General features: G+C 50.9%; 1 protein-coding gene across 4 annotated transcripts in view; it reads left to right on the forward strand.

Moving 5' to 3' along the window:
• Nucleotides 1–888: 888 nt before the first annotated feature.
• The window catches only part of TCF20 (transcription factor 20), a 112,578-nt gene continuing 88,858 nt past the window's right edge, over nt 889–24,608 (forward strand). For 3 of the 4 annotated variants that reach the window (XM_065742802.1, XM_065742806.1, XM_065742807.1), the window contains exons 1-2: nt 889–1,131; nt 9,517–9,627. The gene's annotated coding sequence lies outside the window, so the exon portion shown is untranslated. The remainder of the gene's footprint in view (nt 1,132–9,516; nt 9,628–24,608) is intronic. The other variant, XM_065742803.1, reaches the window with a different exon arrangement.

Consider the following 24,608-nt stretch of genomic DNA (forward strand, 5'->3'; position numbering starts at 1 on the left):
CTGTATTGCAGCGGACATGCCTGCATGCTGCTGCTGTGTGGTGGCCTTGCAGGGCAGGAGCCTTCCCCACAGGTGGGCACAGCAGTGCCCATGGGGCCAGCCAAGCTCCTCATTGTGCTTTGGGTGGCTGCTGGGCACTTGCGAGCTTTGCAGAGGCAGTTTGAGGCCCTGTAGGTTGTTGGTTCATGGGTGCCATGTTTTTGTGCTAGCTGCGGCGCCACTAAAGCCAGTGCTGGTGTAGCAGCAGTCTCGGGAGCAGTGAGGAGGCTGCTTCTCAGAATCACTGAATCACTGAATCACAGAATCATTAAGGGTGAAAAGACAGCTAGGATCATCCAGTCCAATGGCCAGCCCACCCCCATAATGCCCACTGACTGTGTCTTCAGTGCCACATCCACACGGTTCTGGTGCAGCTCCTGGGACGGTGACTCCCCCACCTCCCTGCGCAGCTCTTCTGAGATTTTTCCTTGTATCCAACCTGAACCTCCCCTGGTGCAACTTGAGGCCGTTCCCAATGAGGTTTCCCCTGTGCTCCTCCATCCACACTGAAAACCCCATCTCCCCGGCCGCTCCCCATCACACTTGTGCCGCAGACCGCTCACAGCTCTGTTTTCCCTTCTCTGGACACGCTCCAGCGCCTCCATATCTTCCTGGCACTGAGGGGCCCAAAGCCGAACACAGCACCGGAGGCGCAGCCTCGCCGCTACAGAGGTCGCTCCCGCTGACTCCAAAGCCCTGCGGAAGGACGGCGGCCGAGCCCCGCGCGGGCCGTGCCCCGTGCCGTGCCGCGCCGCGCCGTGGGCAGCGCTGGGCGCCGCCGGATCCCGCCCCCGCGCCCCGCCGAGGAGCGCTCCCGCCCGCGGCTCCTCCTCCTCCTCCACCGCCGCTCCGCCGGCAGCAGTCGGGCCTGACACCCGCGCCCGGCGGCGGGGCCTGGCCTGGGCGGGGGGGGCGGAAGGGAGAGAGGGGAGGAAGGGAAAAAAAACAAAACAAAAAAACAAACCGGCGCCGCAAGAGCCGACCCCCCCCGGAGGGTCACATGACGTGACCGGATCTCGCCCGCTCCCCGCCGCGCAACAAAGAACCGGGAGCCCCGCGCCGCGATGGCACCGTGAGCGTCCGCCCCGCCAGGTGAGCGGCGGGCCGGGATAGCCCTGCCCTGCACCCGCTGGAGGCGACTTTCCGTGCTCCACCGGTGGTTTGCGCGGAGCGGCCCCGACCCCCGTGCGGGGCTGCGGGGAGGGGGTGTTGGGAGGACGCTGCGTGGGTGTCCGCGGTCGCCCAGCGCGTGGTGGTGGCTCGGCTGGTCGCGCCGCCTGTCCCCGAGCGGGCTGTGCGCTTCCCACCGCCGCCCGCCGTGACCTTTGGGGCCGAGCGTTGGGGTGATGCCTGTTTTTGGCAGGGCACCGCCGTCCGGCTCCGTAGTGCCGCTCCCCCTTCGGAGCGCTGCCCGCGGGACCGCGGCTCGGAGTTGCCGCCGGCGGGCGACGTGGGGGTGACAGCGAAGTTGGAGGGCTGGACGCCCGCCGGCTGCTTTCCGTTCCCAATATACCGCCTGCGCGGTGCGGTCGGGGCGGGAGGAGCCCGGTGGGCCCGCAGCCCTCTTTGTGTGCACGGCGTGGGACGGCGCTGCGAAGGGAGCAGCTCTCTGCGTGTCTCGTTGTTTTCTCCTTTTTCAATTTTCTTCTTGGCCCGTGACCCTCGCCGCCGTGATGCTGAAATAACGCGCTCCCGGGCACCAGCGGCATCTTTCCCCGCTTGGCAAGCGGCCGCCCGGCGGGGATTGAACGCCTCCAGGCCTGGCTGCATCCGACTGGGAGTGCCTGTGGGCTGGCGGCTCCCCTTGGGCGCTTATCTTGGCTTGTGGGAACGGGGAAGGAACCGCAGCTCCTTCCAGGGGAAGGCGCGGGGCTGGCCGCGCTGCTGTAAACCTGCATTCGAGAGTGGCGAAGCTGAGGGGTGAGGAGGAACGAGGCAGGGCAGGATGTGCTGTGCGTGCCCCAGGGTCTGCCCAGAGCTGCATCGCTGCCGGGGTGGGCCCCCTCGGCACGTGCCCATCTTCATGCAGATGGGCCTTGAGTTTGTTCGTGATGAAAGCTGTGAATCTTACTGAGCAGTTAAAGCAGCAAGTGCTCCAAACTTGAGGTGAAGCAGAGAGCAGACAGTACTCGTTTTAATTGCGCCTTTCTCCTCCAGCTCTCCTTTATCTGTAGCACCTATCCCAAATTCCTTCCGTTCACAGCCGTGGTGGGGAACAGAAGAGATTTTGTCAATAACCAGCTTGGTTTTTGCTGATTAGTGCTGAAAATATGACCGTTCTTAATGTAACCAGCTGTGCCGTGAGGGCCTGGAACTGGGATCTGGCAGCGTGCTTGGTGTGGGTCGTTAGTGGCTTTGGAAGACTAATGACAGGCTGACAACTTGTGTCCTCGAAAAACGAGGAGGAAAGGTTGGTTTCTCCCCCGGAGCAGACAGGAGGTTTGAAGTGAAGATTAGTGTGTCTGTCTGTTCCCTTGGGAGGAAAACACACGGCACATTTCTGAATCCAAATCATCAGGTAGAATTTATTTCAAGTATTTTTAGACTCGTATGGATTTGGCGCAGTTCAGCTGTACAAAACTGTTGGGCAGCCTTGCTCAGGTTTGCTCTGTCTGGGCTCAGAAAGGTAACAAGGGAGCCTCTGGCTGTGCCTCTTTTAGGTCTGAGCAGAGCAGCAGTGCTTTGGAAGGGTAGAGCAGCCATGTAACAAATACCTTGTCTGCAGAGATGCTAAGGAGCAGCACAAACCACCCAGCCCCCCTCCATGCAGCTGGAAGCACGTTAGTGTGGGAGCAGGAAGGCATGGGACACACTGTCTGCCCTGTGGGCTGCACTAACTACAGGGAAAGGGAGCATGCAAGGCTCCTGGCACCAGCCCAGCTGCCTGCCCTGCCCCTCTAAGCTCTGCTGATGCAAAGGGGGCAGCACGGGGTCTAATGTGCGATGTGCCTGGTCTGCCCGCATCACTTTGGGGCAGTCACAGTGGTCCCGCGTGGCTTCAGAGTGATTATTAGTGTCAGATGACTTGGCCAGGATTGTGTAATGACACCGAGCAAGAGATAAAAGGTTTTATATCCCATAAACTTGGTTCTCGCTCCAGGGTGATCTGCAAGGCTTTTGAAAATGTGCGAGTTTGATGGCTCGCTGGTAGCTGCAAATAGGTGCAAACATAAATCATTTGAAACAAGTCTCTAAAAATAAGAACAAACACAGATGTAGACTATAGGCAGGAAAATGAAAAGAAGAGCTAATTACTATTTTTTTCTATGTATTTTTAAATGACGTTTAGTCGTGTGGATATGGTTCTGAAAATGACCTGGCAGCTCCTGCAATTTATTCATTTATTTAAAGAAGCTTTGTAGTTCACCTTGAAAACCACTTCCTGCCATATGGTTATATTATTTCCCTGTGCCACATTTTTTGCTAATTATCAAGACCATTTGCTTTAAAATAGGTGTTTTTAATTTCACAGCCTTGTCTGCCTCTCCTGCTTGATCCTGCCCTGGAGTCAAGAGGCTGTGTCTGTTCGTTCTCCATGGCAACGGGTTGTGATTTACTTATTTCAATTTAATTAAAAAGCAGCTATCAAATTCTAGGCATCTTATATGTTCCTTGTATTAGAAAAATATCAGCTGCTCAGCTTCCACCAGCCTCAGAAAGGATATGCTCAGCCCAAGCTGCTCGTGCCTTCTGCAGTTTCTTCCATTTGGGAGAGGGGAAGGTGCTGTGGCCTGGCTGGAGGTTGAGGGGATGGGAGGCCTGGGCAGGGAGACCTGGATGGGGGAGCCTGGGCTCCAGGGCCTGGATGGGGAGGCTTGGACCTCGGTGATAGCACTCGGTACCAGTTCCAAGCACCCAAAAGGCTGTCGGTCCCCTCCTGCTGCCCTGCTGGGGGAACGTGGGCACCACAGGCCTTGCATGGAAGGTGCATGTGGGCCGTGGGCTCTGTGTGCCGGGCCTCCTGTGGTGGCTGCGTCTCAGGAGCCATTTTGTGGGGTAGTGCTGGGCTGCAGTGGCAGGGCTGCGTGGAAGGGGCGCAGACATCTGGACTCGCTGCGGTGAAGAGGCAGAAAATGGCAGCCCTGCTAGAAATGGTGCGGTGTTTCCCAGCTCACCCTGTGTGAGAGACACTGCAAGTCCAGTTCCTTCGTGCTGACTTTGTTTCTGTTGTTGTTTTCTGGTCCTTCTTGACACCTGTCTGTTCTTTAATGCATGTGTGATGCAGCTTGAGGTTTTGAGCTGGTCACTGTAGAGAAGCCCCAGTGCCCCGTTGGGTTAAGTGCACCGGGTATTTGCATGCAGGCTAGAAATGAGTTTAATCCTGAATTAGTTTTTCAAGGGCTGTGGTTGTACAAAAAACAGCCTGTGTTGGTCAGGGATAAAGAAATGCAGAGTGGCTGGCCAAAGCAGGAAAGATGCCAGGAGAGGACTTGCGGAGTGGGTGGAGGAGTCCAGGAGCGTGTGGGTTTACTGACCTGGGGGTGCTAGGTTTGGTGGTAAACGCAGGCTATGTGATAAGATAGCACCAAAATTAACGCTGCTTTGTCTCCAGCACCACCACCCTGGTTCTTATAGGGTGGCTCTGCCATGGTGTGTGGCTCTGGGGGAGCCGGGTGTGCTGGGTTGCGCGGTGCTTCTGAGCTGCAGGAGCACGCAGAGGAAGAAAAGTTGGCTGTGTGTTTTTATTAAACCTGGAGGAGCAGTTAGCATCAGAAGAGCGCCTGCATATTTTATTTTCCTTCTCTTTAGTGGTGCTACTCCCCGTGCTTTTTCACAGGCGGTTATTTTAACGTTGGGCTCAGGTTCTTGCTCCTTTTGGCCCTGCCAAAGCCCAGGAGGCTGTGATAAAGCGTTGGACGCTCTCCTGGCTGGCAGATCTCCATTGACGAAATGATGTGTGTGGTTTTCAGCTGCAGATTCTTCATTCCTGGTGATCATGCACGAAGCTAATAAAAACAGAATAAAACAAAAAAGCAACACCCCAGAGCGGGCTTTTGTTTGTTGCTGTATTTAAGCAGATACATTCATGAAATTCACATCCCTCTGGTGACATCCTTAACCCTTTATTACTGGTTTTACTGGTGTGCAGGCGCAATCTGTATTCTTTAAGTTTGTCTGCTCCTCTTCCTTATCCAGCTTTGAAGCAGACCTCGGTGGTATTAATTTCTGTATAGACTGTATCCTCGCCTATAAAATAAAGGGAACGTTTCATACAAGCAGCTGTGAAGTTGCATTTATTGTCTGTAAATTGCTTTTAGTAATTGAGCTGAGGAGGTGGAAGGGAAGAAAGACAGTGAAGTAATATGGGCTTGAATTTTTTTTTTTTAATCGAAGAGAACTGCATTATTTGTTCATCTGATGTAGAGCTGATGGGGAAAGAAAAATGCTTTACCGCGAGCACCCTGAAACTAATTGTTAAATTTGTAATGGAAACAGACATTTCTGAGCATAGTGATGAAGGCAGCCATCTTGTTGGATAATAGGAGTCCAATTTAAAAAGGGGAACAATTATTATTGGAAATCCTGCAGCGCTGCTCATATTTTCAACTGATTTGGGTCTGTTCAGTTTGAGTGTCAGTCTTTACCTTCATGGTTGCCTTCTCTCCTTAGTTCAGGTGGGTAGAACCTAGTTATAGGTAAAACTTTATGTTTTATGCTTATTAGCAAACATATCCATGGCAGGCTTTCTGGCTCGGCCCCATCTTTTGTGCTGGCACCACACTGTCATGTAGCTGAGGGTGGGATTTGTTGCAGCCTGGCTCCTGGTTCTGTCCAGAAGGGGAGGGCGAGCTGTGCCCTTGTGCCACTCTGGTGTGCATGGGTTCAGTGTGTGCAACTTTTTGAAAATGGACTTGGTCAATAATATTTGTGTATTTAACAAAACAAACAAACAAAAAAAAAAACAGCAAAAAACATGAATAGTTTTCTCCTGGGATAGAGAACTGAACCTGCTCACCAGGTTCAGGCTAGTACCAGCATTGCTGCGCAGGAGGGGTGAGGTTTGTGTTGCCAGAAATGAAAGGTGGGGAATGAAGGAAAGGTGGAAATGGCCCCCCCCCTTTTTTGGCAGCGGTGAGCTATTAGTCTCCTTCAGCTGTAATGTGAAACCTCGCCCTCAGCCTTCATTCTCAGCTCCCTCCCTCGCTCCTCTCATTCCTTCTCCAGGTTCGGTTCACGTCTGCTTCCAGATGCTGATCCCATTTCCAAGCTGTACTTTAAAAAGGGAAAGGGAAGAGGTTGAGTTTCACCACCTCTTCAGGAACAGCCTCTTGCTGTTAGGGCATTTGCTAATAGGTTGAACCTAAGGATGTTAAGTGGCTTAAAGAGCAATAGCTGTAACTGGCTCAGGCAAGGACAGCTGTGGGCATCGCCACATATGGGGATGGTGGCACATGGGGCTGAGTTTGGGGCTGGTGGGACTGGGGTGTCCTCGAGGTTTGGGGTGAAGGAAAAGAGCAGGGTGATGTCTGGGTTCCCCTTTTGTGAACAGTGTGTGGCCAAGATGCAGTGGTAGGGCAGCAGACCAAACTCCTTGGCAAACGACTGAGGGACCTTGCTTCCACTGAATGGTGTGAACAATATTTCAGCCTCAGTCTGCTTTTGTGGACCTGTGTCTCCGTGCCATCCCTCACTGATGGCAGGGAAGAGGCACGTGCAGCCTGATGAGATGCGTGCCCACGTGTGCACTTAGCAGAGGCACAGCACGGGTCAGAGTGTGCATTTAGGAGATGAGATGGAGACGTCTCCTGGCCCTCAGTGATTGCTTTACAACTGCTGGAGCAGATCCTGTGCTGCCTACTGAGTTTAATAAAGCACGGGGGTGAAGGTGATGTCACCAGGGGGTTGTTTGCCAAAAGCAGCAGGGTGTGGGGAGCCCTTGTGTACGTGGACTGACCGTGTGGCCGTACCTGGTGGGAAGGGCAGGTGGCAATTAGTGTGTGGCACGAGTTAGAGATGTTTGTGCAGCTGTTTTCAAATAACAATAGGGAGAGGTGGGGGAATTTGCTCCAATTTGAGAATTGTTAGAGATGTGTATCCTGCTGTGCTTTTCTGCTTTTTTTTTTTTTAAGCATTGAAATCCAAATTCTTCTTGTTGGTATTTGAAGACATTGTGGGAAGAGAGGGATTACTGTGGGGCTGCGTTGCTTTACAGGGTAAGGTTATACACTGAGTGGCTGTTACAGTGGATTTGTGTGCCAGCGATGGAGTGCATAAAGGAAAGAAGGGGTGTGTTGATATTAAATAATGGTGTTGCTGGATATGCTGTGCACAAAGTGGCTTTGTTTTCCTGGATATGTTTTTATAAATCTGACACGCTCACGAGCCAGCTGCGCTATTAAAAACAAAAGAAACACCACTCATTTATAGGAGAGGGGCAGTGTAGAGAATGCTTTAATCTCAGAGAGAGAGGTATGGTTTTCCACCATCCCCCGCACTTGGTTTGCAGACCTGGGGCAGGTGTTGGAAAAGGAACCACATGGCCTGGGTCCTCCCAGGAGCTGCTGCTGCTCTGCCTCATGCCATGGGGATCAGGTGGGGGCCACGTGCAGGCGTGCTGCCGGCTTCATCCCCAGGGCTGCTCAACCTGGCTCTTGGTCTTGGGTGTTACTGGGGCCTGGGGCCCTCTGCACAGCTGTGGTGGTTGCTCTGGTACTGGCAGGTGACGGCATTGCAGCTGGCTCCAGCAACGTCCCATCTGCCTTGCAGAGGGCAGAGGAATGCGGGGAAGGAGCAGGGCCGGTTTTGGAGCCGCTGTGTCCTCAGGCTGGAAGTGCTGAGGGTGTGTTAGAGTTCATATGCCGGGCTGCAGTGCTCATGCAGCCCTGGGGGAGCAGGGGGAGAAGAGCACGTGTGGGTCACTTCCGATAGATTAGTGAAGAGCGGGTATTACTGTGCCAACAGAAGACATCCTTCTGTGGAGATTCCCAGCCAGGAAATACCTAAAAAAGCTCTCCCTGAGGGTGAGAGGAAAGCCCGATAGGTCTGTGTGGTAATTAATTGCCCAGATACCGCTGCAGGAGCAGCTTGCAGAAGGGAGTGGAGAGGGGGAAATGGGAATTTCCTGACTCTTGTTTGCAAAGCTTTGACTATAGAAGGAGTTTCAGACACAATAAGTGGAAAGAAGGGCTAAGATTAATAGGTAGCTCCATCTTCTTTTGCACTGCCTGCTCCTGGCTTGTGTTAGCTGAGCATCAGTTGAAGCAGCACAGAGCATGCTTGGGAACTGAAGGCATTAAGCAGAAAGAAGGAGTGAATCTGATTAGCTCTACTCTTCATGCATTAAGCAGAAAGACTGACTGAAACGTGATTGCAGACAGATAGTAGAAGCATGCTCGTGCAGTGCACCACGACCCAGTGCATGGGGTGATGGATCCAACCACGCGATGCAGTTGTTCCTTGGTGATTCTCTGTCTATTCTGTGATGGCTCGACCCTGCAATGTGTGCTCCTCTGAGTGCTGCCCGTGGCTGCCCACGGCCCCAGGGCTGGCAGGATGGGTTGCTGAGGCCAGAGAGCCCTTGCTATTTCTGCTGGCCCCTTGCTGCCTGCAGGTGACCAGATGCACTTTCTGATGGCCTCTGGCTGCTTGGATGGGTGGCTGCCAGCAGCTCACAGCGCGGGTGGGAGGAGGAGGTGTTGATAGTCAGGAAAAATGTTCTGGGTACCACAGAGGGTAATGAACATCTCCTCTCACTGCTCTCCCCATGCATCAAAGCACACTTAAAAAAAAAAAAAAAGCAAAAAAAAAAAAAAGCACGCTCATCTTTGACCCCCATTAATGGCTGGCTCAGACTGTGTGAGAGTTTTATGAGACTGCTGCTGCTCCCACAGAGTTTAATTATTTAGTGTGTGAGGTAGAGGCTGGTGCCTGCTGAATCCCAGGGTTCAAGCCCTGCTGACCGGCCCGTGGGGTTGGTTACAGGTGCAGTCAAGCTGGGTGTGAAGCCACACGCTGTGGGGATCCTGGTGGGCCTGTGGGCTGTGGCTGCACAGCCCCTGGCGGGGCTGAGCATGTCATCCTCTTGCTGTCCCTGCTCTGTGCAAGCTCTGGGTCCTCACCTTTGAGGGCTCAGTGGCCCCAGCTGCTCTGCTGCTGCCTCCTCCTGCATGCTGGATCTCCTCTTTCCTGCTCAGCACAGGCTGTGCACACCCTTGGGCTAGTGGGCTCGCCACGCAGTCCCCATTCACCTTGTTCTGTCTCTTTCCACTCCTCTGTTTCTTCCCTTTTCTTTGCTGTGGGACTGGTTTCAAGCGATGTTGGGGGATGGGTTTGGGCTAAGGTGGCAGAGGGGGGTGAAGGGGAGGAAGGAGCTTCCACTGGTAGATGGCGCTTGGTGCCACTAACTGGTTCTTTAATTTCTGATAATTATGGGCCTAGCTGAATCAGCTGGATCTGCTAGACAAATGCCAGGAGCTCTGTGTCCTGTCTCCACATTCTACTCTGTTTTTCTATTTTTTTTTCCCTGAAAACTAATAGGATTCTGCCCATTGATGATTAAAACATCGCCTGGAGTTTGGGAATGGATCAGATGCGTCAGTCAGATGCTACCACATTGCACCCAAAGAGAGGAATGCCATCCAGCTGGGGGTAGGGTCTGCTTTTTCTTTCCCCATTGCTGTGTAGAGTTACTGAAAACCCTTCTGTATTTTTGTTAATGCAAGAATTTGTACTAGAAAACACTAGCTTTCAAAATGGATTACTTTATTGTTTGAAGAATTGCCCGCTTACTTCTTTTTTTTGGTGAGGAGCTATGTTGTGTTTGTTATATTCAAAATGTTATTAATAAGCTTGAATCTTTGTGGGGTTTTGGCAAAGAAAATGTTTCATAACTATTTCAAGTATTCGGGGAGGGAATTTTTCTGCTTCAAATGAAAGTGAATCTATTCTTGATTGCTAAGAAAGACAAAAATCATGGAACTTGTTTTCAGAAATGTCAAAGTTCCATTCATTTGTCTCAGTTCTGGAAATCGATGTGAAATGGACCAAACTTGCAACAGGGGAGAGAAGGAAAAATGATCAGTAGGAAGCTGCCTCTTTTTGTATATAGTGCTTTACAGGTTTCTGGCTGCTGCTGAGGCAGGTATAGCACGAAACCTGGAAGGAGATAAAAGGTCTGGGAGGACGTGAATCTGGAGCCTCGCGCTCTTCCAGCGCAGGTTGCTGCCCGAAGTGGCTTTTTGGCTGTCTGCCATGTGCTAGTGCCCATTATCCTGGCTGGCGCGGGCTTGGCTGCCTCAGCAGAGTGGCTGCGGAGACAAAACACCGCTCCAGCTCCTAGAAGCAGGGTGGGCTTCCCAGGCTGGGGAGGAGACACGCGTGAGGGTTTGCATCTGGAAAAAATGCTGCTCCCGTGGCGCTCACTTGAAATCCAGAGTTGCTGATGTTTCACGTTGCTTTCCTGTTCTTGTTGAAATTGCTTTCGCCTTGGAAAGGAAGGGTCTTAAAACTGAGGGTTTCGATGGAGCTCACTGCAGAGCGATTCTTTTCTCCTCGGTATGCGAGCTTCCTGAATGAATGATTTTGAAGTGAAGTAATATTCCCCTGCAGGGCCTGCCTCTCTCAAGTCTTTAGACTGTCACAGCAACAGCACGACTACTAGTGCAATATTAATAATTTATGTGTGTCCCTCATTTTGGACCGTTGTCAGTCATTTCAGCCTCGGCAGGCTGGGAGAGATGAGAAAAGCACATCTCCACTTTGCTGAGATTCTCTCTGCATATCTTCTCCGGGTAGGCAAAGGCTTTCAGTCTCCAGAGAGCGTCTCTCTGGAACCTTTTAGCAGTGCTAAATTTACAGAAATAATACCAGAAAATAGCCTGGCGGTGTCTCGTTTCAGCGATCGCTGTGCACAGCCGTACTGCTTACATTGGACTCTGCAGCAAGGGTGGTTCAGATGGTGATGAGCTCTTCCTGCCTGCAGTAGCTGAGGGAGGGGCATGCCCTTTGTGGGTCTCTCCTGGGCAATGGGCCCAGCTGGGTTCTACATCTGTGCTGCAGGTAGCTTTCTTCAGGATTGAGCTTTGTGCCCTTGATTTCCCCCCTCAGCCTGTGTTCAAAAGAGATAGAAGGTTTGTGCACTGCCAAGGTGGGTCTCGCTCGAGGTAAGGAGCAGGAGGCTCTGAGCGCAGTGAAAACAGGCCATCAGAAATGAAGCCGATAGAGGGATGTCACCGGAGGACTCAGCTGGTTTAGGTACAAAGTGTTGGTGTGCCTGTGCTCGTGCTGAATTCTGGAGCTTGGCATTGCAGGGAGCTTCTCCTTCATGTCCCGTTGGAAGCTCCGTGCTGTGTTTCAGGGAGTTTGAAGGCTCAGTGTGCGTGAGGTACCGAGCAGCTTGAGTCGTAGCAGCCCACCTGGAGTGGCGTGTAGTGAGCAGGAAAGTCGTTGGCAAAAAGTGGGGGCCTTAGCTCGGATGTGCTGCTGGTGGGCCACGATGGTTCAGTGCAGAGAATGGATGGATGGATGGATGAACGCATGGACGGGCACAACTTTCTCATAGGAGAGAATGTTCTGCAAAGAATTTGAGCTGTTTCTGAAGCCTGATGGTTTGGCAGTTGAAAGACAGATTTCTAGAATAATTGTTTTTGGGGAAATGAATGTTTCTTTCAAACTGGATTACATTGTTTCAGATTCTCTTTTTGAACATCTTGGCTTGGAAAAAGGGTTGGCTCAAAAATTGCTGCGTGTGTGCAGAAGGCTCTGCAGAAAGATTAATGGATAAGAAGAAACTTGGTCTAATTGTTTTGTGTTGCATTCATTAAAGTATCTTTTCATTTGAGATTTGATTTTTTTCTTTGCCATGATTTGTACCTTTGTAGCTCAAGGCACAAATCCTCCCAGATTCTGTGTTGTTAAGTCTTCCTGAGAGCTTGCATGTGCAGTTTGAAGGAAAATAAAAAAAAAAAGATGTAACTAAATTTTCTTGAACCTAAATTATAATACGCAAATCCCAGATTCAGTTGGCTTGGCTGCTGGTGAATGGTTGTTGCTCATAAAGTGATTGAGGTGCCATCTTGGACTTCAGATTGCTTGTTTGCAGCTATGAGAATTGTTTTTCTTTTTCCAGCTGATACGGGGCCAGAGCCTTCCCCCTGTTCTGCACGTGTGTACTTCATTTGATATGTGCGTGCATTTGTAACAAAGGACTTCTTGCAAAGCAGCACTGATTTCTTCTGCAGAACAGAGAGGATTGGGAAGCTGAATGGAAGACTTTTTTTTTCTTCTTTTTTTTTTTCTCCTCCTCTTTACGAGAAGTTACTTTAAATAAGGAGCTGTTCAGCAGGTTGCAACCAGAATTCTATAATAAGATCTCTGTTCACTCTCCCTACTTTTTTACATGCAAAGTTGTGGCTGTAATTACATGACAGCTGCCCTCTTGGCTGACATGCAGCAGATTGAACTGGGGATCTCCAGAGCTAAAAGTGTGAGCTGCTACTCCGGAAGCTAGAGCTCCATAGCTGGAGGCTGTAATGATCTATATCCTTCATGACTGAGCATAGAAGGGAGCTGCAAAAAGCATTTGCTGAGTTACGGTGAGCTCATGGTACTCCCTGGGTGTACTGAGCCTTTCTTTGAGTGGCTTGTGATAATTGTACAAACTGTTGTCAACTTTCGGGTGCTTTAAAATGGCACTCCATTTTGAAGCCTTTCTACCTTAAATTAAATGACTTTGCTATAGCACGTTAGTCAGGCTTGGGTATCTGTACGTGTACGTTGTGCTGAGTACGAGGGATATCATGGAGCTCCTTGAACGTTAATGCAACATAAATAATTGTTAACAATTCTGAGTGCAATGTGAACAAATCCACAGCGCCGGTGATGTTCAAACAGATTTACCTTTATGCTTCACCGTAACAATTCATTTGCTGTAGATGGCACAGTGGGAGCTTTGTGAAAACCAAGAAAGGAGAAGCTGGAATTGCTGGATTCTCTCCTGTTCCCTAAGGACCAGGGAAACCTGAGTGGTGCCAAAGTGTGTCAGGCTGAGGAAAAATCAATGGAAGCAGAACCATATGGAGCTCCACGAGTAGTGTCAGCCGTGGGCAGCTTCTGCAACCAGTGTGTTGGGAGCGGGGGGGAAGCGTGTTACAAGTGGAGACATTCATTTTGAACTTGGAGAGGTTCTTAATGCCTCCTTCCCTGCCTTCCAATGAAAAGCAAAAAGAAGATGGGTGTCTGCTAAGCTTAAATGGGGCAAAATACATGTTCCTGTAGAACTGTGCAGTTCAAAACCAAGCTGATCTTACTCCCTGTTTTTAAAAATATAAAAAATGAGAGGTTAGAGGGAATTCATTAAACATTAAGTCAGTGCCAAGACAGTCTATCATATCAAAAGCACTAATGCCAGCCCAGTGTGTCAGAAACTTATTAGATAGCAGCTACACTATTAACAGGCATGCTCTCTGCTGTAGATGAAGATCACTTCCATATATACCAGGCCGTGCCCAGTTTCACAAGTGCGACTGTGCCAAATCATGGTTTAATTAACCCCCTCCGTCTGAGTCGCATCCTCCACTGCCTTTCTTTGCATGCATAGGGAGTTATAGCCTATTTCCTCCCTTTCCACATCACATGCCTGTCCTGTCCCACAGCTTCCATCCCATCCATTGTACCTCAGTGTCCTGATGTGGTGCCACTGTCCCTGTGAGCATGAGGTTAAACGACATGGTTTGTGGTAAGGGGGGAATGTGAGTGGGTGCTACCCCTGAGCAGTGCCCGTGGTGCTGCCCCAGGCGCTGAGCGCTGCCACCTGCCTTATCACTCCTCTCGGAGGCAGCAGGATGAGGCTTGCCTCGCTTCCCCCAGGAGCCTGTTCCATGCTCTAATAGACTTTACTGTCAGGAAATGTTTCTTGATTGTGCTTTAATCACGGGTGTCAACCTCCTGGTCCCTGAGATGACCTTAGCCTGCATCACTGCGAGCGCTGTTCCCGCACGCACTGCCTGCAGCCTTCCTGGTGTCTCTTCCTGCACGCGTCGCTCTGACAGCAGGCAGCGATGCCTTGGCTCCAGCCCCACGGTCCCAAGCTCTGCTTCTGGAGGCAGGCACGGGGCTGGGAGCCCACATCAAGGGCCTGGGTCGCAATGTGAGGCATGCTAGTCACTTGGAGCAGGCTGTCTAGAGCCTAGGCTGCTGGCAAGCCAGCAAGTAGAAGCTGATGCGGCATTCATGTGCGTGTCTACCTTGGATAGAGCCAAGTCCAAGGAATCTGTTACAGCACAGCTATCCCCTGACCTAATTACAGTGCTGTTAGCACACATGTTGTTTCCCATGTGTAGAGTTCCATTGCTGTCTTCCAAGCCTTTTCTCTTTCTTTGTTGCCACTTCCTGAACTCCCTCAGTCCCTCATCTCCCCTTGCCAAGGATGAGTAAAGCAGAGGTGAATATATCTGATTTATATCACATCTCTGTGAAATCAGGGCTATTTTCTGGTCTGTTCCTAGTACTGTCAGGAATTTTGCTTACTCTCCTGTCTGTCTTTGTGATATCAGTAGACCTCATTATGTGATGTGTATGTCTTTACAGAATGGATGTCATTACTCCTGAGCTGGAGGGTGCACAAACTGTGCAGATGATGACCTGTTATTGCAGCTGCAATAGTTACGAGCACCAGAGATCCAGAGTAGCTTCCTTTACACTTCCCTGGTGCCCTCTTCTGCCACCAGGCTGGACCCTGGGTGTTACCATCCTGTCTCTGGATCACCTTGTCATGTCCTGTTCATGAGCCATATCGTGTTCATGGCTGCCTTCTGCTCCTCACCGCTCTGTCAGGAGTTACTTCTGTGGTGTCTGTGGACACTCCCTGTTTCTCAGCTACTTTGGTCCTCACCCTCCTTACTCCTCAGAAGTCCTCATCCACGTTCCGTCAGTGCCTTACCATCACTTCTGCGTAGCTTGGCATTTCTTCACTCTACTGCTCCCTTCTCAAGGGAGAGCGTTTTTGACTTCCCCATTCCCAAGAGGGAAGTGTACTTAAATCTCACCTGGAGGCTCGTAAAATGCATCTACGCTGTCACCAGACTTCATTTTTACATCCCATTTGCCTCGGGTCACCTCTTTCCAGTTAGCCATGTGGGGGCCTGGAGCCCGCTGGAGCACGTGTGTGTCCAGGTGTGCAAGGCCGTTCCTGTTGGGCAGCCTCCCAAGTGCAGAATCACCTCATTTATCCCTGAACCTTATTAGCGTGAGGGGATGTTGCTACCTCGCTGGGAAATGCAAGATGACCCCAGGTGCCAGTATGAAACCCCACGTGTCCCTGCCCAGCTCTGTAGGATGCGTTCGTCCCATCCCATCCCTGCCTGCTTCACCCGTCCGCGCACTCCCAGCTCCGTGCTGCCCTGGGTTTAATTTTTGTTTAAGATCTTCACTCCTTTAATGACAGCGGGAGCCGAGGGCTGTTCTCTGTGGGGGCTGTGGTGCGCGGCTGTGCTCGAGGTAATGAGACTTGATGAAAACCTCTTGTTATTGTGGCAAGATTTCTTCCTTCTCTGCGTTTAAGAAAAGGGGAGGGGGGAAGAAAAGAAAAAGTGACAGCCCCTGCTGGGTATGTTAATATATTTTTAATGGCTTGCATGCGGCTAGCTGAAGACTTATTTGTCCAGCCCGCAAAGGAAACAGAGCGTGCGGTGTTCTCTGCACCCTTGGCTGCACGCAGCCCGGGGAGGTGGCTGTGGGGGGGCTGAGGGGAAATGTCACCAAAATCCTGATGGTACGGATGAGAATCTGCTGGAGGAGAGGAAGGGAGAGAGAAGGTTGATCTCAGGTACCTTCTCCCCAGCTCCTCCCCAAATCTTACCTGGGTTCTGTCTCCTTCATGGGCCTTTGGGGCGTGGTGGAAACCATCTCACCGTCATCCCACTGTCGATGCATTGCCTCTTCCTCGGGGGCAGCATCTCTGCTTGCTCCTGAGGCAGCATCCCAGTGGGATCAGAGCTGCGTTTCTGCCTTTATTTAGTTTTTAAATTGAAAGCTTGACTTTCTGTTTGATTTTGGTGCCAGGGGATGGTGCTAGACTGGGAGCTCTAGGGACATCCTTTGTAGTCGGCCCCTGCCAACGTGCCAGATTGCTGACTCTGAGCCAGACTGTCCCCTCTGATTGTAAGCAGCATAAAAACAGTTTGTGGGGGATTTCTCTGAGGATACCGATGGTTCCCTTGCTTTACAGAGGACTGGAAACACATATGGTGAGTCGGCAGTGTCGAACTTTAGGGGGACAGCAACTTGTTAGCCACGCTGACCGCATTGTTTTGCTCGTCTGAGCATACCCTTATTTAGATTTAAATAAACCTCCAGATGCTTTGGTGAAAACTACTTTAGTGGTGAAGTAGTTGTATTGGGGATGTGTTTGTGTCAGTCTGTCCACACAGGCTTTCAGTGCCATCTTCTCCACCTGCTTAAAGTTCTGCAGCGTGGCCTTCCTGTGCGCCCTTTGCAGGCAGGCCCTCGCTTCTGCTGGGTGTCCGCTGCTTTCCTAACGCGGTTTTCCAGCTGAGCTGAGGCTGCTGACGGCATCGTGACTTGTCCGAGAACATGAGTGATTGTGAATTGGCACGAAACCAAACCAGAGACCCACCAGACTCCCCGTCCTGTAAATCTGGATTGCTGAAGTCCTGCTTTCCCCGAGAAGCCAACAATAACAGGCAGCACATACGGCCACATTGTATTAGTTTTACTTGGGCCTCTTGGACTTATCAGAGTGTGATATAAGTACGATTATAAAACAGTGGGGAGGTTTTTGTTTGTCTCCTTAAGCATGCTTTCTCGTTTTGTGTCCAGATTAATTTTAAAGATGACCCAAAGAGAGTTTGTTTTACAGTGGGCTCGTACCAATTTATCTCCCCCTCCCAACCCTGCCATGATGGATTTAAAAAATGGTACTGTCATCAAGCCTGATAAATCTAAGTCTACAATAGAGAGTAATGTGTGCTCAGTGTTTTAATTTTCTTTTTTCCTTTTGGCTTAGTTCGAGAACTGATGCTGAGGGATAACGAATGTTTCTGTGAACTCTAATCGTAGGTAAAAGCGTTTTGAGGCTACTGTATATCCTCAGATTGAAACAACTGAATAAATAGAAGTCATAGTATAGATGCTAGTAATTGGGGGTGAAGACCAACCAGAGTTTGACGTGAACTAAATAAAATCCCATTTCCTTTTTGTGTCTTTTGGTTTCTCACTATTTAGGAAGATGTCATTTTCCTGGTCCTCTGATTGTCAGTGTTTTTCAGCCTAGAAAAAACTTGGATCCTCAGATAGGAAAGGTGGGGAAGGTAAAGGAAATAGACAGATGTTCCCCAAAGCAAAACAAACGAACAAACCAAGTCACATGTACCCTTTACCTATTTTTAAAGATTATTTTAAGGTCATCTCCAGCAATCTCCTGACAGTGTAACAACCCCTCTGCTAAGATACATTGGCATAACTCTTTTTTTTTTTTGTAGCTTTACAGGTGCTGGGCTGTGCAATGCGTTTTTCTTGCTTTCTAGTTGTTTACTAGAGGTGAATGCTCTGATGTGGTTTCACAGAAGAGTCATTGGTGTGAGGGTCTCAGAAGACCCCGGGGTATCTCACTGGCGTTGCACTCAGGGTAATAAGGTGGGCATGCTGTTACTGAGTGTGGAAAGAGTCTCCTGACTGCTGTGATCAGTTTTACTACATGGGAAAAGGGGCACTTGAAGCTAGGGAAAGGTCTTTGCTGTTAGTGTGATGTCGTCAAAGATCAGATTGGATTTTAGGCAGGCTCTTCCTTGCGTTCCTGAATAATGCACTGGACTGTAAAACTAAATGAAATCTAAGAAATCACCTTGGTCTCCCATTTGCAGCCAGAGGGGATGGCCTCGAGCATCAGGTATGAATTACCTACACGCCCTGCAACCACAACTTTGAATCCCGGCAGGCTTGACTTAGCCCTGTGTGCTGTGATCGATAAATTGACTTCCATGCAGCTTATTATGTGGGGCTCTTTCAGATGTGACCTTATTAAAACCTGGAGTCCCCTCTGGACATTCACAATCCCGTAGCTGTTTCCCTAAGTACAGAGGAGGGTGTTGCCACAGCATCTTTGACAAAATCTCTTTCTTCCCCCAAACCTCTGCTGAGATGGGCACTATCTCTGTACTGTGCCCCAGCCACTGGTAAAAAAGCTCTTTCCTGATCAGGCAGTTGCATACTGTATTTCGTTGTTATGTTGCTGGTGAAATTCCTGTTTTACACCCTATATGCACACAGTACAAATAATCCCAGCTATCTCTAGCCAGCTGGAGAGGTTTTATAACCTCAGACTTTTCTTTCCTCTTCCTGCTCCATGGGTTCTTTTTAGTGTTGCCTTCAGAGCAGCCTTCTTCACTGTCTCCCCTTTGACTGCCTTCCCCTGTTCTTTACATGCTTTGGCCACCAGTCAGCATCAAAATGCCTGTGTGCTCAGGTTGGACTTTAAAAGGACTATGAAATATTCAACGTGTGGAAGATAAAACTGGCTTGCCACAGACACGTGGGAGAGAGAAGGGAGTGCCCCAGCACCCCAGGACGAAGCTTGAGCTGGAGCCTGCTCTTTTCTCCCCTGCTTCTGCTGAAGTTGGAGGTTTCTGCCAGTGTCACATCCCTGTTCCTGTTCACCTACCAGCAATCTTTCTTTTTCCTGGCCTTTTTCTTTTCATCCACGCTGAGAGCATCTTGGGAGGCATAAAAGCGGAGAGCAGGCCTTTGTACCTGACTTCATTCAGCTCTTTGTCAGGGGAAGAGCAGCACTCTGGTCAGGGCACCAGCCACAGCTTCGCTGCTGCCATTCAGATGCTTTGCCGTCTGAGCAGTGGGGCTGGGGTACAAAGTGAGAGGAAGGGTGGGGGACAGAGGGATGCAGAGCTGTCCCTGCCCTGCAGGAGCAAAGGGAGCAGCTCAGGCTTTGTGGGGAAGCAGAGGGCACGAGTTGATAAAACCTTGGTTTATAATCTTCTGTTTTGGGGAAAAACTCTGAGCAGCAGCAGAAGGGCTGGAGCTGCTGATGTACAGATTGGTATGGCTTGGTCTTGTTTCACATTATAATGATTTTCTACGAGTGTGTGTGTGTGCATGCGCTAATGATGGCTTTGGTTCAGTGCAAGCTGTTATTACTGCATTGTGATTTCTTGGTCTCCTTCACAAGGAAGTGAATTTTCCTGGTGTCCTGCCTCTCTGTATGCACATGCGTGCACATGTGTGTGCACTTCGGGACCTTGAAGGATGGAAAGTGTGGCAGAAATGTAAAATACTGTAATTATGTGCAGCGCTCATTTCTATTTTTGCTCTGCAGTCAGCTTGGCAAGTGGAACTCTTGTGTCTGGGCAGTCTCATATCTGATCTGATCTATTTGTCTGTGCTTTTTTGCATTGTGGTTTACAGCTCAGCAGTTGAAACCTTCAGGATTACTTAAAGACAGAATGAGAGTGTGCTTCCATCGAGCTTTGTAAAGACCATTTCTTCTAGTGCAAAATAATGGCCCTAAATGGCTCGACAGTGCCCCTTTTAAATCCCCTGCTCGGTTCCCAAGGGGTGGGGGCACGGGGGTAATGTACTGCTCTTCCAGGAATGGAGGAGGCTTTGCGGTGGCAGCTCACTGCCTGCCCCTGTTAGCAGGGCCATTGTGTCATCAGCAGCGAGCCAGGTGTGTGGCAGGCAGGGAGCCGAGTCACTCCTTCCCTGCAGCTCCCTTTTCAGCTGTGGAAGTGGGGGTCTGGGGCTGGTGATGTGGCAGAGGGGCAGGGGATGCCAGGTGGGTGTGGTCTTGGGGACTTCGGACTGCATCACTGTGCTAGAACCATGAACAGGTGGGGTGTAAAGCCGAGACCTAGATCCATCAGTTGTTAAAGGTACCCTTGGGCTTTTCAGCAAGATTAGGGGACAGTGCCCTCAGTGTCCTGGCCCCATTCCAGTTCATTACTTTCTGCCCATCAAAAAAAATACCCTTCTCCTCCCCCTGCTGCTTATCCCGGAGAAGTTCTTGATCGCTTCCTCCCCTAAAGACACACGGGTAATGCTGCTGGCACACAAACGATGCTTTATTGCATCCCAGCACTGAGGGAGGGATCGCTGTGATTTGGGGTCCCTGGGCTGCAAGAGGTGCTATGGAAACATGGAGCTGTTTGGGGTGTGTGCTCAGACACGGGAGCGCAGTTGGTTCGTGTTCCCCTTGGATGCCGTTTCGGAGCAGGTAAACAGGCATCCCAGCGGCATCTCCAGCTCCATCCAAATCATCGATGCGTGTGTCTTGTGCGTGTGTGTGCTCGCAAGCTGCTCTCTCCCCCCCCTTTCCATCTTGGAACAAGAAAAATGTGTCAGGCCCTCTGGCTGCAATCCAGGACTCTCCGTGGAACTATAAATCGACCCGTCAGGGAGGGGGAAAGAGATTAACGTTGGCCGTCTTCATTAGTGAGTCCCCGGAGGAAAGCGGGTCTGCCATGAGCCGTGAATGAGACCAGCTGAGAGGGAGAGGGGGAGTTTGTGGTTTTTATCGCTGCCTCCAGAGACCCCCGGAGGAGCGGAGGAAAAGAGCGTGATAGGGATGGGAGGATGTAAAATGAAGGAAGCCGCAGCGTTCCATTGGTGAGCAGGTAGCTGGTTGCTGCTCCGCCGTGCCAATCCCTGACCCGCGAGCCCATGTGTGTGGCTGGAGCGCTCGGCATGCTAATTGGGAGCAGGGAGGAGCGAGCCCAGTGGCAGTGCAGTGCCCTGCCTTGCTAAACAAGTGCCAGTAATTGCGTTCGAGGTACTTGCATTATGTCCAATTTTTCTCAGAACCAGAAAAGTGCATTTCTCACAAGCAGCATAATTCTTCTCAGGCGTTGCTTGAGGGTGGGTGTGCTTAATTCCCTGCCCCCAGAAAGAAGAAAGTAAATCTTCCCCGTGCTTTATTCTCGCTTGCACGCAGGTTTTTGCACGTAGCTGCTGCTTTGAGCTTCAGACAACAACCTCTTTCTTCCTCATCGTGTTTAATGTATGTGTTTGTACTGCAGGCTCATGCAAACACACGCATGCACCAAGACACACGTGTACTAATTGTTGTTTCTCCGAGTTGAACGGCAGCGTTTCAGGTTCCCTTGTAAAGTCCCCGAGAACCCGGATTGTGGTGGTGCTCCTACCAGTAAAATCTGGTTTAAGCTGGTGGTTGTCTCTTCCCCTCCCCCCCCCTCCCCCCCCCCCCTCCGCTTCTTGCAGTGAGTGACGCAGGCTCGACAGCTCCCGATAGCGATGCTCTTTATTCACGGAGCCAGCATCCCTGCTGTGGCGGTACGGCCGCGCACACACCGCTCCCACCGGGCACCTCGCTGTGACCCCAGGGCTCTGGGATGGGAGGCCTCTTGTCTGCGCACAGGCGGTGCTTGTCACCTCTGCTGCGCGGCAGCCGCAGAGCCAATTAGTGTCAGTTGTGGCTGCTTTCCCTGGCAGGGACGCGGACTCGGTCCTTGCTAGGAGCTGGGCTTCCCACGCTGCGCGTGCCTGGATGCCCGCTGATTGCGCATACCCAGTGCGAGGCTTTGCGAGGCTTTGCGTTTGCCTTCCCGTGCCCTGGTGCCGTGCAGACGGCTCCGCTGTGCCGTTTGGCAGCGTCTCGATATTGTTTTCTAACTGGCACTCGCAGCACAGTTGTGACTCTAGGTTCTGGGCATTTAGCATTTTCTCAGTGAAATGATGCTCACTGAAAGTAATAATCCATTTTTCTGACATGATAGAATTATTTATTTACTTATTTATTTATTTATTTTAAGATTTTCTTTTGTGAAAAGCAACCCATAGCTATTAGATCCCTAATGCCAGGAGCTTACAGGCAGAATTGGACAAGCAATAACACTTGGATTGGAAACTGTGATTGTATCTGCTCGGCCCTCCTGAGGCCCCATCGGGAGCATGGCGTCCTGGTCTGGGCCCCCAGCACAAGAAAGACATAAAGATGTTGGATTGGATCCAGTGGAGGCTGCAAAGATGCTCAGAGGGCTGGAGCACCTCTCTGAGGACAGGCTGAGGGAGCTGGGCTTGTTCGGCCTGGAGAAGAGAAAGTTACAGGAAGACCTCATTATGGCCTTGTAAGCAGAGGAGGGAGCGACTTTTACACAATCTAAGAGTGGGTAGGACAAGAGGGAATGGCTTTAAACTAAAAGAGTGGAGATTTAGGTTAGACATGAGGGAGAAATTCTTTACTCAGAGTGCAGCGAAGCACTGACACAAACTGCCCGGAGCAGCTGTGGGTGTGACATCCCCAAGGGTTCAAGGCCAGGTTGGATGGGGCCCTGGGCAGCTATGCTGGTGGATGGCAGCCCTGCCCACGGCATCGGGTGGGACTGGGTGGGCTTTGAGATCTCTTCCAACCCATCAATTCTATGATTCTGTGATTCTATGAAGTGTGGCAGGACAAAGCAAAGGCTGCAGGAAAGGAGGGCACTGCTGATAGTGAGAAGTGGCATTTCAGGTTAGCTGGCCCCAGGGCTGGTCTGACAGCTAGGAATCCCCTGCATCATGGTTCCCTTTCACACCTGACACTGTTTCTGGCTGAGGTGCATGCAGCAATATTTTCTCATTACCTTGGAAGGAGAAGAAATAGGTGGTGATAAGTACAAGGGTTACTGTGCTATGGTGTCACAGCACAGCACCAGCTCTCCTGTCACTAATGAACAAGCCGACATACGAGCTATTCCCTCTTCAGTGTGCAGGGAAGCAGCCACCTTCACTGACACCCCGTCCTGGATCTGCACCAGAGGCAATGCTGTCACCTGCAGCAGCAGATCTCTGGCAGCTGGGTGTTCTTTGGAAGCCTCTGGCTCCAGCAGGTCTTGCTTAGCTCATGATGTGGGCCTGGGGGCTGCTGGCCAGGGCTGCGCCCTGCTCCCAAAGGGGGCCGTCCTGCTGGAAGTGTGGAGTGCTGAGGGGAAGGCAGGCAGCCTGCTGGGGAGAAGGGCTGTGCTGGATTAAAGCAGCTGCTGAGGGACTACTCCAGTGAAGCTTGAAATCAGATTGTTTGACAAACATCATGTTAGAAGCACCTGGCTGCTTCTGCTTGCCCCACAGCTCCCTACCTCAGAGAGAAAACAGGGATTTCCGTGGCTCCAGAGCCGCTTCCCTTCCTCTTCCCTCTGCCTGGAGGGCAGGCTGCCCACTGATGTGTGTGGGGTGCCAAGAGGAGCCCCTCGCTCCTATCCTCCCCACCTGTGCCAGATAGGAGCTTGCAGGCGGGTGGGCTCCTTTGGTGGGATTTGATGTATATTTTTTTCAGCTCTGATTTTTGTTCTACCTCATTTGCATATTGTGTTTTTTTCCAAGCCTCTGCATCTCCTTTCTTCCTCCTCTTTTTTTATTTTTTTTTTTAATTCTCTCTGCTGAAGATTGCTTCCTAACTCTCAAATGTCCCTCCCCCGCCTCACTCCCCCCCACTGCATTTTTCTTTCATCCTTTGTTCTTGATTGCTTGTGCCCGGGAGCAAAGAAAGGAGAAGGAAAGGATACCATCTCTCTATGAAATAGACGAGGGAGAGAGAAATGCAGCAGACAAAGTTGTCAGCCTGGCAGAGGGAGGCTGAATCCATCTTGAGTGCGCACAGCTCTCGTTGTCATAGGGCACTCACCACCTCCACCTCACTGTGGGACGCCCGCCCAGAGCTGCCCTGCAGAATGCTGTTTGTGGCTTCTGCTGCCCCAGGGAATGAAACTAGGATAGACCAAAACCACGTTAGCGGAGTCCTGCACGAGGTCTCTTCCCATCCTGGTCCCGCTGTGCGGCCGCAGTGTGTCCCTGGCTCAGGAGCGTGGGTAATCATGTGAGATGTGTGCGCACGCTGGCTGATGCATCGCATCTTCTCCTCCCTTCCATCTCCTCTCTCTCTGCATCAACAGCGCTGCCGTAATCTCTCAAAATCAACAGGCCATTACGGTCTGATGTAACTCAATGAGTACTCTGAGACAGAAATCCTGCAGTGTACTTAAAAATCCTAATGTAGAAACACAGCACCATCCTGCATTCTCCCTCTACCACATTTACTGGTTTCTAGTGAAAAAGCAGCACTGTTCCATGTCTGTACATATTCAGCAGAGTGGGTTGCTAATCTGTAGCTATCCTTTTATTCCCGTTCTGCTTACAAACTGTTAAATACGTTCTGCTCTCCCTCCTCCCCCAGCCTCCTCCCTTTTTACCATCAGCTCTTGTAAGCAGTCACTTCAGTTCCTTCCTTGAGGGAGGGGAGGTCACACAGACCGCAAAGAAACCCTCTGTGTCATCAGCTATACCCATCCAACTGGTCCCTTGCCAGTGGCACGTGTGCTTTTGCTGACTGGACCCTGCAGGTTGGCACTTCAGCTGAAGGTGGGCTGTGCTGGGTGTTGCACAGCAGAGGTGTCTTTGTGGCACTGAAGGACGTGGTTTAGTGGGCATGGGTGATGGGTTGTTGGTTGGACTGACTGGTCTTAGTGGTCTTTCCAGCCTCAGTGATTCTGTGGTTCTTTCTGGTGCCTGCCTTGTTTCCCTAGGATAGAAGTGTTTTAGATGTAGCCTTACATTTCAAGCCTTTTGGTCATACCCTCTCCCAAGTTTGTGCTGTAACCATATTTCTGCCT

This window comes from Cyrtonyx montezumae, unplaced genomic scaffold (assembly GCF_038088225.1).
Source record: "Cyrtonyx montezumae isolate F1298 unplaced genomic scaffold, pur_monq_1.0 scaffold_3, whole genome shotgun sequence".
NCBI lineage: Eukaryota > Metazoa > Chordata > Aves > Galliformes > Odontophoridae > Cyrtonyx > Cyrtonyx montezumae.